At 34.3% G+C, this 13,310-nt stretch overlaps 1 pseudogene; it reads left to right on the top strand.

The window, feature by feature from the left end:
• The first annotated feature begins 5,842 nt into the window (after nt 1-5,842).
• Nucleotides 5,843-9,486, top strand: LOC110719019 (annotated as a pseudogene).
• Nucleotides 9,487-13,310: the final 3,824 nt, after the last annotated feature.

A 13,310-nucleotide genomic window follows, 5' to 3' on the forward strand; every position in this document is an offset into this window, starting at 1 on the left:
TGTTGATTACAAAGGTTTTTAACTATCGTTGGTTAGCTTGAGTATGGTACCATCTTGATGCATGGTGGTATAATAGTTATGTTAGTATGGGAAAACCTTCATCATAAATTTTATGTTCGTGTTTGTGTTATGTCCATTACGAGATACTAATTATGAACTAGTTGGTATAATTTACCACTAAAAATTGTATATTCCAATACAGTGTTGTTATTGTAATTATATTGGTATAAAATAATAAACTTTCGGTCAACCTAAAAAGATTAGAAAAGATACAACAGTAAGGCCTTTTTGAAAAGGCTAGGAATTGGGATTGGAATATGAGGTACAGAGGAAAAAGAAAGGGGCCCTTACTATTGTACTGTTCTTTCAGTTATCTTGTTTGTATTGTGCTTTTGCATTATATGGCTTTAAAAAAAAAAAAAATTGGTTGAGACCAACTTGGTCTCAAGTAGGTAGAAATAAAGAAAATCCCCACAAAAGATGGCATAACCACATAGCCATTTTTACTCAGGGGGCCTAGACTAATTACATTCACAAAATGTGGTTAAATGTGGCAATTAACAAATGTTACAACTTGTAATCAACTTGATTGCCTTCCATGCCATTTCTTAACTGTACATACAAAAGGGCATAAACACATAACCACATTGTATGGAGTCCCTATAACTATTACCTGCACAAAATGTGGTTCAAAATGGCAATCTCTACTGCTGCATTCAGTCTGCATCCACTTCATTCCCTCCTTTTTGATCTGCATTTGTTTCATTTGGTTGATTTGCTGGCCTGAACTTGTCACTAAGATACTGCACTGCCTCCTCTAAAATTTTCTTGTCCACTACAACATTTCTAGGAAAAATGCCTGCATTTTCCAACCTTTCCTTTGCCATGTGTGGAGGTGTGAAGTTGTTTCCCCCCTTATGCTGTCTTATGCATAACCTTTTGTAAAGTCAGCCAACTATTTCAGTTCACAATAGGGTCAAACTCATCGTATGCATTCTGAACTTCCTGAAGTAACTCAGACAAATTAGTTGGGAAAGTCTGATATTACAATGACTGAATTGACCTGAATAGGCCTAAGTCTAAGACAATGAGAACAGGGGATTGGGCTGGTTGATATATCATTTGGATGTTGAGGCCCCTTTGGTTTCTGCTGCTACAAACTCTGGATCTGTTGGTACTTTGTGTGGCCTAGCGTTGTCCCATTGAATGTACACATTCCTGCCTAATTGTCTTGGCCACTTCTCTAGAATAGCTTGAATGATTTTGTTCAAAAGCATATCTCCGATGATCTCTTTTGTGACATGTTGATGAGCTTTTTTTTCTATTGTTCCAGCTTGCCTGTTCTTGCTACTTTTTTAGCTATTTGCTCATACACAAATGGGAAAATCTCATACTTCCCATCATGAATAATTCTGCCTTGTACACCTTGAAGTACTCTGCTAAATGAGTCCCATGAACATGCCTTTCACTTTGAACCTTCTACTTTGTTGGCATTTGTATGGATCTTCTTCTATTGGACAAAGATAAAACTTCCTTGTCTCTGGGTTTAAATAAAACCATTTTTCATCGATATAAATGGCATTATTCATATCAACAAATCTGGGATTTATTGTGGGTGTTCCAGGGATGATACTAGATAAAACCCAATTCATCCTTGCAATCTTGTGATCAGCAGTGAGGGCTGGATGATTGTTGCTTGAATGAGGCCTTAATTTGTCCTGTTTAATCAACCTATGCAGTGTGACATTTGAAATTCCCAAAGCATCCGCGTAACTTCTTTCGATTGTCCTCAACCTTAGTGGGACTAACTGTAGCAGTGCATCTGGCCATTCTTTTGGTTTTGGACCTACCCTCCCCAATTTCTTTGTCCTGACATCAATTAGCTCTCCATTTTTTCTCTATTTCTACATGTCCTTAAAAACTCGATTAAGTGTTGATCTGTGAACATGAAACTTTCTTGCTATTTTTTATTGTGCGCCACTAGGTAAGTTGTCATCCTCCTGTAGCATATCTAGAAGATGATCAACAATTCCCCTTCTTTGGTTGAGAGTTAATTTTTTTCTGGAAATCATTGGCTGACCATGTTGATTTTCTTCATCTGACCCTGTTTCATAACCTTCTTCATCTATTTCCATATCATCATACTCTTGATTTTCTTCATCGATTAACATTTGTTCAATACCCCAATAGCCATCATCACTGACCTCTTCCATTGCTTGTTGTTTTGTTGTTGTTGTTGTTTTGCTTTTAAATTATTTTTGACAAAGTAGAAGGAACCTGAAGTTGGATTTTAAGATGCTGATGATGATTGCTGATGAAGCTAAGCTGATCTTGAATGTTGTTGTAGGATTTTAAAATTTTTTGGCAGACTTATTAAAAGTAAACCAAAGAAAAACGGGACCCAATTTTCTCTCTCCTCAACCTAATCACATGCATTTAAGTTATTTAATCACCCTTTCCATTTTTTTCTTGGGAAATGTGCACACCCCTTTGTTGCACTTAACATGTAATAGAGGTAGTATAAAAAGTTAATTATTGATTTAAATTGTAAGCTAATGTCTAGCCATTAGAGTTCAAAGTAGTTACAATGACAATCAGCTTAAAAGCTTATGTGGCATGGCAAGTTAATTGTCAAATTAGGCTCTGTTCTCTTCACCTTAAAAAAATAATATTAAGTAAAGTAATTTCAGTTCAGTAAAAATAAGTTCAATTTTGTAAAATTAAATTTCAGTTTAGTAAAAATAAGTTCAGTTTAGTAAAATTCAGTTTTCTTAAAGAAGAATTATAATAGAAAATCAGTAAAAATAATTTCAGTTTAGCAAAAATAGTTTAATTTCAGTAAAAATAATTTAAGTTCAGCAAAATAATTTCAGTTCAACAAAAATAATTTCAGTTCAGCAAAATTAAGGTGAAGAGAACGGGGCCTTAGTTTGCCATTGGAGTTTCTCTTATGGGACTCCAACCTATTGATTACTCCCTCCGTGTTTTTTTAAGTGTTGCAGTTTGACCTGCACATAATTTTAGGCAATTTGATTGACTTAAATAAAATAAGAGGTAAGTGGGGTAGTTGGAGCATTAAAAAATTGTAAAAGAAAGATAGTGGGGATAATAGTTTATTGAAAAGTAATGAATGTGAGAGAAAATATATAATAAAAAAAGTAGAAGTGGGTTTAGATGGGGACCATGAGAGGAGAGAGATATAATATTTTAATGTAGTCTTTTGCCAAAAAATGAAGTGTAACACTTATTAAAACACGGTCGGATTTGGTAAGTGTAACACTTATTAAAACACGGAGTACAATTATCTCTTTTTTGAAAAATCCTTACTATCTAATATATAATTGCAGAGTAAGTTAATGAGGTTTCTCCAAAACCTCAATCCTCAATTCTCATGAACTCCTCTTTTAATTTTTAATTTTTAATTTTTTATTTTTGCACTACACTCAAATAACTTCCACCCTTTTTATAAAAAAATAAAATAAAAATAAATCTCCAAATAACTTCCACTTCTACTATTTTTTTTTTCATACTATCCATTTTACTCAATATTACCCCCAAAAAAAAAAAAAAAAAGAAACACAAAACATTACCTATTTTAATATATCATCCAACAATTCGCTTTTTAGAAACCCCAAAATTACAAGGAATCTATATTATCATTGCACATTTTTTCCTAACTTTTTCACATAACACATCAAAATCAATCTTTAAATTATGTGTACTTCATTTAAAAAAAAATACAACCACCATAGGTCTACTATTTTCCTTTATAAAAAAAAATAATAAATGTATTTCTATTATATTTTTATAAATCACTCAATAACAACTTTTTATTCATTCAATAATTATCAAAATCAAAATAACACGATTCTGTATGGCTGGCCACACCGTGTGGCCGGCTAACACACACAAAACACTAACCAGGTAACCCCCGTCGCATTAGTATCTGACCGAGTAATCATTGCCCGACTGAGTAACCCTTGACTAGGTAACTTTTTACTAAGACCCCTGACTGATCAAAAATTTTGTAACTAATTAACCCCCAAGTGACCAAGTAACCACTAACAGACCGAATAACCCCTAATTGAGTAACCCTTGACCAATAATTGAAGTAACTACTAAACAAATAACTTGACAACACGATGTATCCAGCCATATGTGAAATTTTGTGAAACAAAAAAAAAATGTATACATCATATTTTTCTACCAATGCCAATAAATATAAATAAATGTGTGTGTGTGTCTATATATATATATATATATATATATATATATATATATATATATATGTAAGGAATTCCAATAATTACCAATAACACTGACACCCTTATAACATTAACGGGGTAACATTTATAACACTGAATGGATAATTCCTATAAAACTGATAAAATAACTCTCATAATAGCTGGCCACCAACCACATATAAGAGTTTGTTACTATATAAAATTTAAATTCCCATATTTAAAATATACTTTTTGTTATTAGATTTTTTGTAATATTATTTTGTAAAACTAGGTTAGTTCCCGTGTCATGCACGGTAATTTTCAATAACCATTATTAAACTATCATTATTATAATTGGTTTTTGTAAAAATAAAAAACTAATAATATTATCGACAAATTTTGATCAAATTACTAATATAATTCGCAAAAGATATGTTAAATATAAAATTATGTAAAAAATAATCAAAATTATGTTAAGAAAGCTTCTTCCTTTTTTTTATAGCTATATAAAAATTTACGTTAAAGGTATGTCGTCAAATCTTTTGAATTTTAGTTATTATATTATATAATACTATTAGGGAATTATTTTTGTATAAAGTTTGTTTCTTTAATATAATTTTGAAAAAAAAAAAAAAAACTAAGGACACACCAGGAGATGACATGTGTCATTGCTGGTGTGTCTATTAGTATATATATTATTGATTATTGATTATGTTAAGAAAGCTCTTTTTTTTATAGCTATATAAAAATTTACGTTAAAGATATGTCGAATATTTTTGTTTTTAGTTATTATATTGTATAATACTATTAGGGAATTATTTTTGTATAAAGTTTGTTTCTTTAATATAATTTTCAAAAAAAAAAAAAAAAAACGAAGGACACACCAGCAATGACACATGTCATTGCTGGTGTGTCTTTAAGTATATATTATTGATTATTGATTGATTATGGATTATTGATTATGTTAAGAAAGCTCTTTTTTTTATATATATAATAATTTACGTTAAAGATATGTCGAATGTTTTTATTTTTAGTTATTGTATTGTATTGTATTGTATTGTATATAATAACTTGATAATATTAATGTCATTCTTCAATCTCATATGAATTATAACATATGTAATTATATACATTGATCATGGTTCTTCTGGACCATAAGAAAACAGCCTCACGCATAAATATCCCGTTTCTTTAGAAGTTTCGTAATTAACTACACGATAATTTTTCTGCGAATACAAATTGTAAATCTCATGAACTCTTATATGCTCAAACTTCAGGTTGAGATGTCAATAATGTAGTCACATAGACTTTTCAAGAGTTTGATAATAATTGCAATATTCAAGACATAAAAATTTGTAGGGTTGGGCATTTAATACGTCGTATAAAAGTTCTTCAGGAACTCCTTTTACATGATTCATAGCATGTTATTAAATCGACGTTTTCAATAATTTCATCACAACTATAAGCCCATTGGAATATAAATATTTCTTTGTAATTTTCCTTCAAAGTTACAAATACGTCATACTATATATATTTTGAACAGACATTCACATATACTACAATTATAAGAAATTAATCCATGCAATATGAGATATATAAAACAAATTATACAATGAGTAATGCATCTAATTTTCTACATATGCCATAAATCATTAACCTATGACTCACGTGCACATGAATATAAGACTCAAAATGATGCAAGAAATTATAATGTTATTAAGCTTACTGCACAATTTGTTGCCCGAAACGAAGAATCCTTTCTGACAGGGCTTACTAGTCGAGAAATGAACCCCCAATTCCATTTTTTGAAACCTACACATAGTATATTTATGTTTTTCACTGCCCTTGCTGATGCCTATTCTAAGGTTTTGATGCCTCTAAAAGGCTTAACTCAAAAGCTAAGGAAGAGTATTGTTGATCGGACAACAGTCCTTGAGCACTGTTTGCATAGGTTTGAATGGGAAAAGTCGCAGGAGCAAGCTAGGCAGAAAGCTGAAGATGAAATTGAGCAAGAGAGAATTGAAATGGCTATGATTGATTGGCATGATTTTGTTGTCGTTGAATCAATTAACTTCGCAGATGATGAAGATGAGGCACTGCCTATGCCAATGACTCTTGAAGAAGTTATAAGGAGAAGCAAGGTTTCAACGAAGGATGGGGATGAAGAGGAGATTGTTTAGCCAGGAAAAGAGGTAGCAATGGAAATGGATGAGGAAGAGATGCAGCTTCTTCAAGAGGGTATGACGGGTTCTACCCTTGAGGAAACTGGTGAGGAAAAGAAGAATGAGGTTAAGGCTGCTATGGATGAAGATGATCCTCCAATGAGAACTGTGAAGAACTGGAAACGACCCGAAGAAAGAATTGCTGCTGAAAGAGACCCAACAAAGTATGTGGTTTCTCCAATTATCGGTGAACTGATTACCATTAGTGAGATGTCAGAACATATGAGGATTTCTCTAATTGATCCGAAATACAAGGAGCAAAAGGAGAGGATGTTTGCCAAAATTCGAGAAACAACCCTTGCTCATGATGATGAAATTTCCAGAAACATTGTGGGACTTGCTCTTACTCGCCCAGATATATTTGGTATTACAGAAGAAGAAATATCTAATGCCGTCAAAACTGATATAGAGAAGAAAAAGGATGAGCAGCCTAAGCAAGTCATATGGAATGGTCATACAGGGAGCATTGGTCGCACTGTAAATCAGGCCATGTCTCAAAGTATGGGTGGGGAGGATCATAGTGAGATCAATTACAATGATGTTAGGTCTCTTCCTGGTCCATCTGCTCCTCCTCCACCAAGACCCGGTGTTCCTATGCTTCGTCCACTTCCTCCCCCAGCTGGTCTATCTGTGAACTTGCCTCATGTACCAACCAGCAATATTCAGTATTCTGCTCCAACCTCTGGTGGAGTTATGGTGCCACCCCTACCTCGTCCTATATACCCTTTAAGCTAAATGGGTCCTCCTATGCAAATGCCTCCTGGACAGCAGCATATGATGATGAATCACCCATCAATGCCTCCATCTGGGTCCATGAATCAACCTGGTATGCCAGTGCCTCCTGCACCTGGATCTTAATTTACACCGCTTGGTGTTCACCAACCCTTTACACCTTTTCCTCAACATGGTATGCCTGCTCCACCAAGGAATGCCGCCTCCACCCCCCACCACCAGAGGAAGCTATTCCTCCACTTCCTGAAGAACTAGAGCCCAAAAGACAGAAGTTGGATGACTCTGCATTGATTCCAGAAGAGCAGTGCCTTGTTCAACATACGGTATGCCTTTTGTTTTCCTGCCAAAGTTCTGTGTTTGCTTTAAATTTGTCTCTGTCAAATGGTATTTTTTCACAATGTTATCAAAATCTGCGAATTTACTACACTAAGGCTCTTTCTGTCATAGTACTATGCTTTCTCTAGGAGCTGCTTTTCTTATTCTAGTGAGGCTCTAATGCTCAATGTCTTTTTTCACAAGACGTGAATGTTGAAAGGACAGCTAAATATTTTAGCTATGTGAACAAGTTATAAGCATTATTGTTGTTATATACTAGAAGGATTATATGAACTATTTTCATATTCTATATCTCTGACCAACTTTAAGAGGATATTTTTAGATGGATTTGTGTATTGGTGGGTTTTCAATTGTGGAGGATTCTAGGCTTAGTATCTTGACACACAAGGACTACTAAAGAGGGAATAATTTTAGTCTCAAGCATAATGACAGTGAATCTGTGACATTGCTGGTATGTCCACTGTAGGATATTAGCAGTGAGTAGAATACAGGTTTCTGAATCGCTACAAGTGTAGATATGTGTTTAGTGTTGCTTTGTTCTTTTTTATTCTGGGTTAGGTATTGTTTGTTATATACTTCATTCTTTATAATGGCAACACTTGAGATTTTCATGCTTTGCCAACTCACAATTTAACCATTAATATCTTTTTTTTTTTTTCAATTAGTAAATTTTTTTTTTTAGTAAAATTCATAACAAGTTGATAACGAATCCAGTGACATTTTACACTTTGACATTTGGTTTCGTATATTTGAATGATCTGACCAAAATGGGGTGCTTTCTTTTACAAAATTACTAGTGTTGCAATTTTAAAACAGTGTAAACCTGGTTATTGTTCATAACTTCTTTTTACTGTTCCTTTTTGCTTTCCATCATCACCTTAGATGTATGCAATCTAGACCCAAATATTGCAGGGTGTCTTTCGTTCTGGACATACATAATTATGCTGCTACTTTCATTAATTAAGAAGCAGAGCATTGTGTGAGCTAAATCCCCAACCCTGCCTGAATTACATTAGATGGAGCTAATTGTTGTACCCTAATGTTTTCCTCTTCAGGGACCTGTCAGGCTCAACATATCTGTTCCCAATGTTGATGAAGGGAATCTCAAGGGACAAATTTTGGAGTCATGTCCTTGAATAAACCGTTGGTAGTCTGAAAGAAAAAGTATCTGGGGAAATTCAACTTCCAGCAAACAAACAGAAACTGAGTGGAGAGGCTGGTTTTCTCAAGGATAATCTCAAACTTGCTTATTACAATATTGGAGATGGAGAGACCTTGACTCTTTCTTTGAGGGAGCGTGGTGGCAAGATGAGATGATCAAAGTACCTAGAGAACCCAACGAAAGGCCCTTGTTGGAATACTTCCTGAAAATTCTTCATATAATCCTGTTCGGTCCATTTCTTTTGTGAAATTTTGATGATGTCTTGGATATTTTTGAGGCCATGTATCTTACGTTTAGTCTTGCAATTTGACAATTGCTGTTACTTCTGATTCTATTTTCCTTTGCAACTCATCACTTCTGCTCTTAAGTAGTCATGTCATGATTCTGATACTAACTTTTCTTCGAGTAACCATAACTTGTTTAATTTTATTATTGGCTATCTGATTATTTTATCTTGGTAGTGCCGATGATTTTGGAGCGCTTTTTTTTTTGTGGTAGGCAGTATGCTTTTTACTCTGGGAAGGCTTCTCCTATTATGTTGGCAGATCTCATTACTTCTGCTCTTAAGTAGTCATGTCATGGTGCGCATTATTCTGCTGTGCGGCTTCTTGTCAAGTGAATACTGTTTGTTCTGGACTCTTGACTAACAATTGAAGTGCTTTAGGTCGTTTTTTCGTTTATGTTAAATGAATAGAAAAACCTATATATGCCTTTAAAGCTTGCTTGATAAGGCAACTGAATGAAGTGCAGTGGAGTGCTTGATGCTTTTCCGTTTACCTTTGAACAGTGAAGCTACCTTTCTCAAAAGGGTTTGCAGACTGGCATCTGAATTTGGGCTCTTGCAAGTCTTGTTATGATACCAGAGAGGTAGAAAGAAGGGTTTTTCAGCATTTTGTTCAATTATAACTCTGTAAGTAGAATTAAGTCGTTTAGCAAGCGCTGAAATTAAATCTGGCTTTATTTTGCAGTATGGAATGGTATACTGACTGCTCTTCTTGGAATGTGAAGGTTGATCTCAGTATGATCGGTACACTCTAGCTTTTTCATCATTTTCGAGTTGTTAATAATACAAGTATTATAAATTTGAGGTTGGTCTTGGAAAAAAGGATAAATGAAAAACGAACAAATAGGACTCGCCTTTCCCTTGATTTTCTGCTATACATTTGATTTTGTTTAGCAGTTTAGCAAGTATTCTTTTACTGTCTTGGTCCAATCAATTCTTCTGTATCATATGCTGAGAAATGAGCAACTATAATTAAATTATGGTTGTGGTTGTCAGACTGTATCATTTCAGTTAAGCTTCTGATGTGATGGTGTTTTTGAGCAACTTATGGTGTTTGTCTTTTTGAGCAGTTTATATGTAATTGTGATTCTCCCTCAGCTCCAAAGAGACAATACAGAAAATAAAATTTCAATATTTGTAAATCACTAGCAAGCTTGTCTCCCTACACAAGAGACTAGTTATTTCCGTTGTTATATCAATGGCCGGCAAAATGAGTACATGATCATTGTTCAATTCACGACCGTTTCAAACCTTGTACGGAAACCATATCCTTCACCGCATTTTTCAATGCACCTAAAAGTAGAAGTTGGTGTCTTTCTGGTCAGTAATGGAAGTAATTGTCATAACTATTGTGAAATGAGATCATGGCCTGCTTTAGTGCTTTTGCCCTTTTCTTGAATCACAGTAACTAATGTAAAAAAAAATTAAAAAATGCAGGCGGAATTATGAAATGCTGGTGAAATTAGAATGAGCGAAGAGGAACATTGATCTTTTTCTTTGCTGAAATATTTTCTTTTTCTTTTTTTTTTTTTTTTTGAATATAAAAACATCTCAATAACTTGAAAGATATAATATTTAAAGTAAATTCATGCTTTGATAAATATAAATACAAAATTTACGAAGAGCTTAAGAATGGAAATTGAAAGTCACAAGTAAGGGAAAAAAACGAGACTATCTTTCATAGAAAGATTACTAATGAAGTCAACATGAAAAACAACATTGGCAAGCTAAGCTAGCAAAGGATGCTAAAAACATTTTGGCTTAAATTTGAGCGTGGGTTTGTTACACACTTACAGGTGTTTGCTGATGTTTATATTTCACTAGAGATTATTGGAGACCATTTGTGGACGATCGATCGGAGGTGTGAAGCAGATGAAGCTCCAAAGGTGTGTTACATTATCAAATTTGCTATAAAAAATTACTTCATTTTTGAATCATAAATGTATTTGTTACTTTGTATTTTGCAACTAAGTTTGTTTTATTTGTTTTACTTTTAAACTACGGAGTATTATAGATAAGGAAATTTTGACTTTTAACACAAAAAAAAAAAAAAAAAATCAAAAAAATGTTTTTTACCACCAAAACTTCTAAAACTTTTATTTTACCACCAAAAAAAATTCTAAAAATTGTTTTTTACCACATAACGTAAAAGATTTGTATCCTTGAATGGAGAATTGAAGCTGACAAGTATGAAATCCTATGATTGTCACATTATGATGCAAGTATTCATACCGATTGTAATCCGTGGTATTTTACCGAAGCTCGTGAGGGAAGCGATTACAAGCCTTTGTTCGTTTTTCAATACAATATGCAACAAAGTGCTTGATCCTTGTACACTAGATGCTTTGCAAGCGAATGTGGTTGTGACTTTGTGCAAATTTGAGATGTATTTACCACCCTCATTTTTTGACATAATGGTTCATCTGATTCTTCATTTGATGCGTGAGATTAAGTTGTGAGGTCTAATGTTCATGAGGTGATGCTATCCTTTTGAAAGACACATGGATACATTGCAAAATAAAGTACGAAACCGGACTCACCCGGAAAGAAGTATGATGCAAGGGACCGTGGGTGAAGAGATAAGTTACTTTGTGGCCCACTATATAGCCGTTGATTAACCTATTGGTCTTCCTACTTCTCGACATGAAGGGAGACTTGATGGTCATGACACAATTGGGTCGAAACGAATGTCACTTGACCGAGATCAGTTCTTACAAGCACACCTTTATGTGTTGCACCATGTTACAGATGTGCACCCATATTTAGACGAGCACATGGCTAGTTTGCGTGACGAATTTCCATCGAAAGGTGAAAGGGCAATTATGCAGTTGCATGATAAGAGGTTTGTCAATTGGTTTTGTGATCGAGTAACAGGTCGATTGGATGATACTAATTTGACCGATACAGTACAGTGGCTTACATACGGCCCTAGGGATGATGTTCGTTCATTTGAAGGGTATGACATCAATGGGTATACTTTTTTGGATTGAGATTTGAAATCTTACTCCACCCAAAACAGTGGTGTAACGCTTGTAGCATCGTCAAGGAAGTTTGCAAGTGTTAAGGATAAATCACTTGTCGATGCAAAGTTGTCATACTGTCGAATTCAAGAAATATGGGAGCTTAGTTATTGTAACTTCACGATTGCTCTTTTCAAGTGTAAGTGGGTTGATAATATCAAGCGTAACGTCAAATATGATGACTTTACTCTTGTAGATCTTGGACACTTAAATGATAATGAGGAACCATTTATCTTTGCATCTCAAGCTAAGCAAGTGTTCTACGTAACTAACCTAGTCGATTCAAAATAGTCTGTTGTGCTAGCTGGTAAAAGAAGAATCCTAGGCATTGGAGATGTTGAGGATGGGGAAGAATATGATGTGTTTGATGATTCCGCACCTCTTACAATTCCTAGACCTGTTGTACCAAATGACATAGACGACGAAGCAGGTTATATGCGATCAGACCACACAACGAAGGAATTTTAGATTGAGGTAGTATGATTAAATGTTAGTAATGGTTTCATTGCAAATATAGTTTAGTTGTCATGTATATAGGAGCATAAGTAGGCGAAACTAACATAAATGACATAAATGAGCTTGTATTTGACCCAAATCTTTTGTTTTGTATATAAACTAACATTTAATCATTATAACAACTCATATTCATTATATTTAACATGTTTGTAGTTTGAAATTGCCTAAGTGTACTCATTATCATGCTAAATACAAGGTTATAGGACCATAAGTAGGTGAAAATGGTTTAAATGAGCTTCTACTTAACCCAAGTCCTTTGTTTTGTGTATAAACTAAGATTTAATCATTCTAACATATCGTATGCAGTATATTTAACTTTTTGATGCTTGAAATTTCATAAGAGTATTCATTTGCACTGATACTGTACTATACAGTAATATCATTTTATGTTTGTTTTAACAGGTGCTTATATTTCATGGAGGACAATCATGACCTTCATTGTGTAGAGGACATTGAGGATGATGACTATGAGGACGATAACGAGGATGAGCCTTATGATGTGAACAAGGAGGTTGATTTGGGTGAGCCAGAGGATCAGGCTCAAGATGAGTTTGAGCATAGGCTTGAAGAATTTGAAATTTCAGTTGAACGTGCGCCACAGTATGTGAGATTGTTGGTGAGAACCCGACTCCTAAAACTCATGGCCAAGGACAGGATCAAAACAACACAGGTGGTGGAGGGGGGATAAAGGCACCAGCTAAGAGAAAGAGTAGGGGTCCGACGACAAGTTTTAAGAAACATATTGGTCCCATGGTCTTGGAGTATGACAACAACGACCAACCCGGGGGCAAATGGCGTCGACAATATGCTAATCAT

Source organism: Chenopodium quinoa, unplaced genomic scaffold (assembly GCF_001683475.1).
Source record: "Chenopodium quinoa cultivar QQ74 unplaced genomic scaffold, ASM168347v1, whole genome shotgun sequence".
NCBI classification, from domain to species: domain Eukaryota; kingdom Viridiplantae; phylum Streptophyta; class Magnoliopsida; order Caryophyllales; family Amaranthaceae; genus Chenopodium; species Chenopodium quinoa.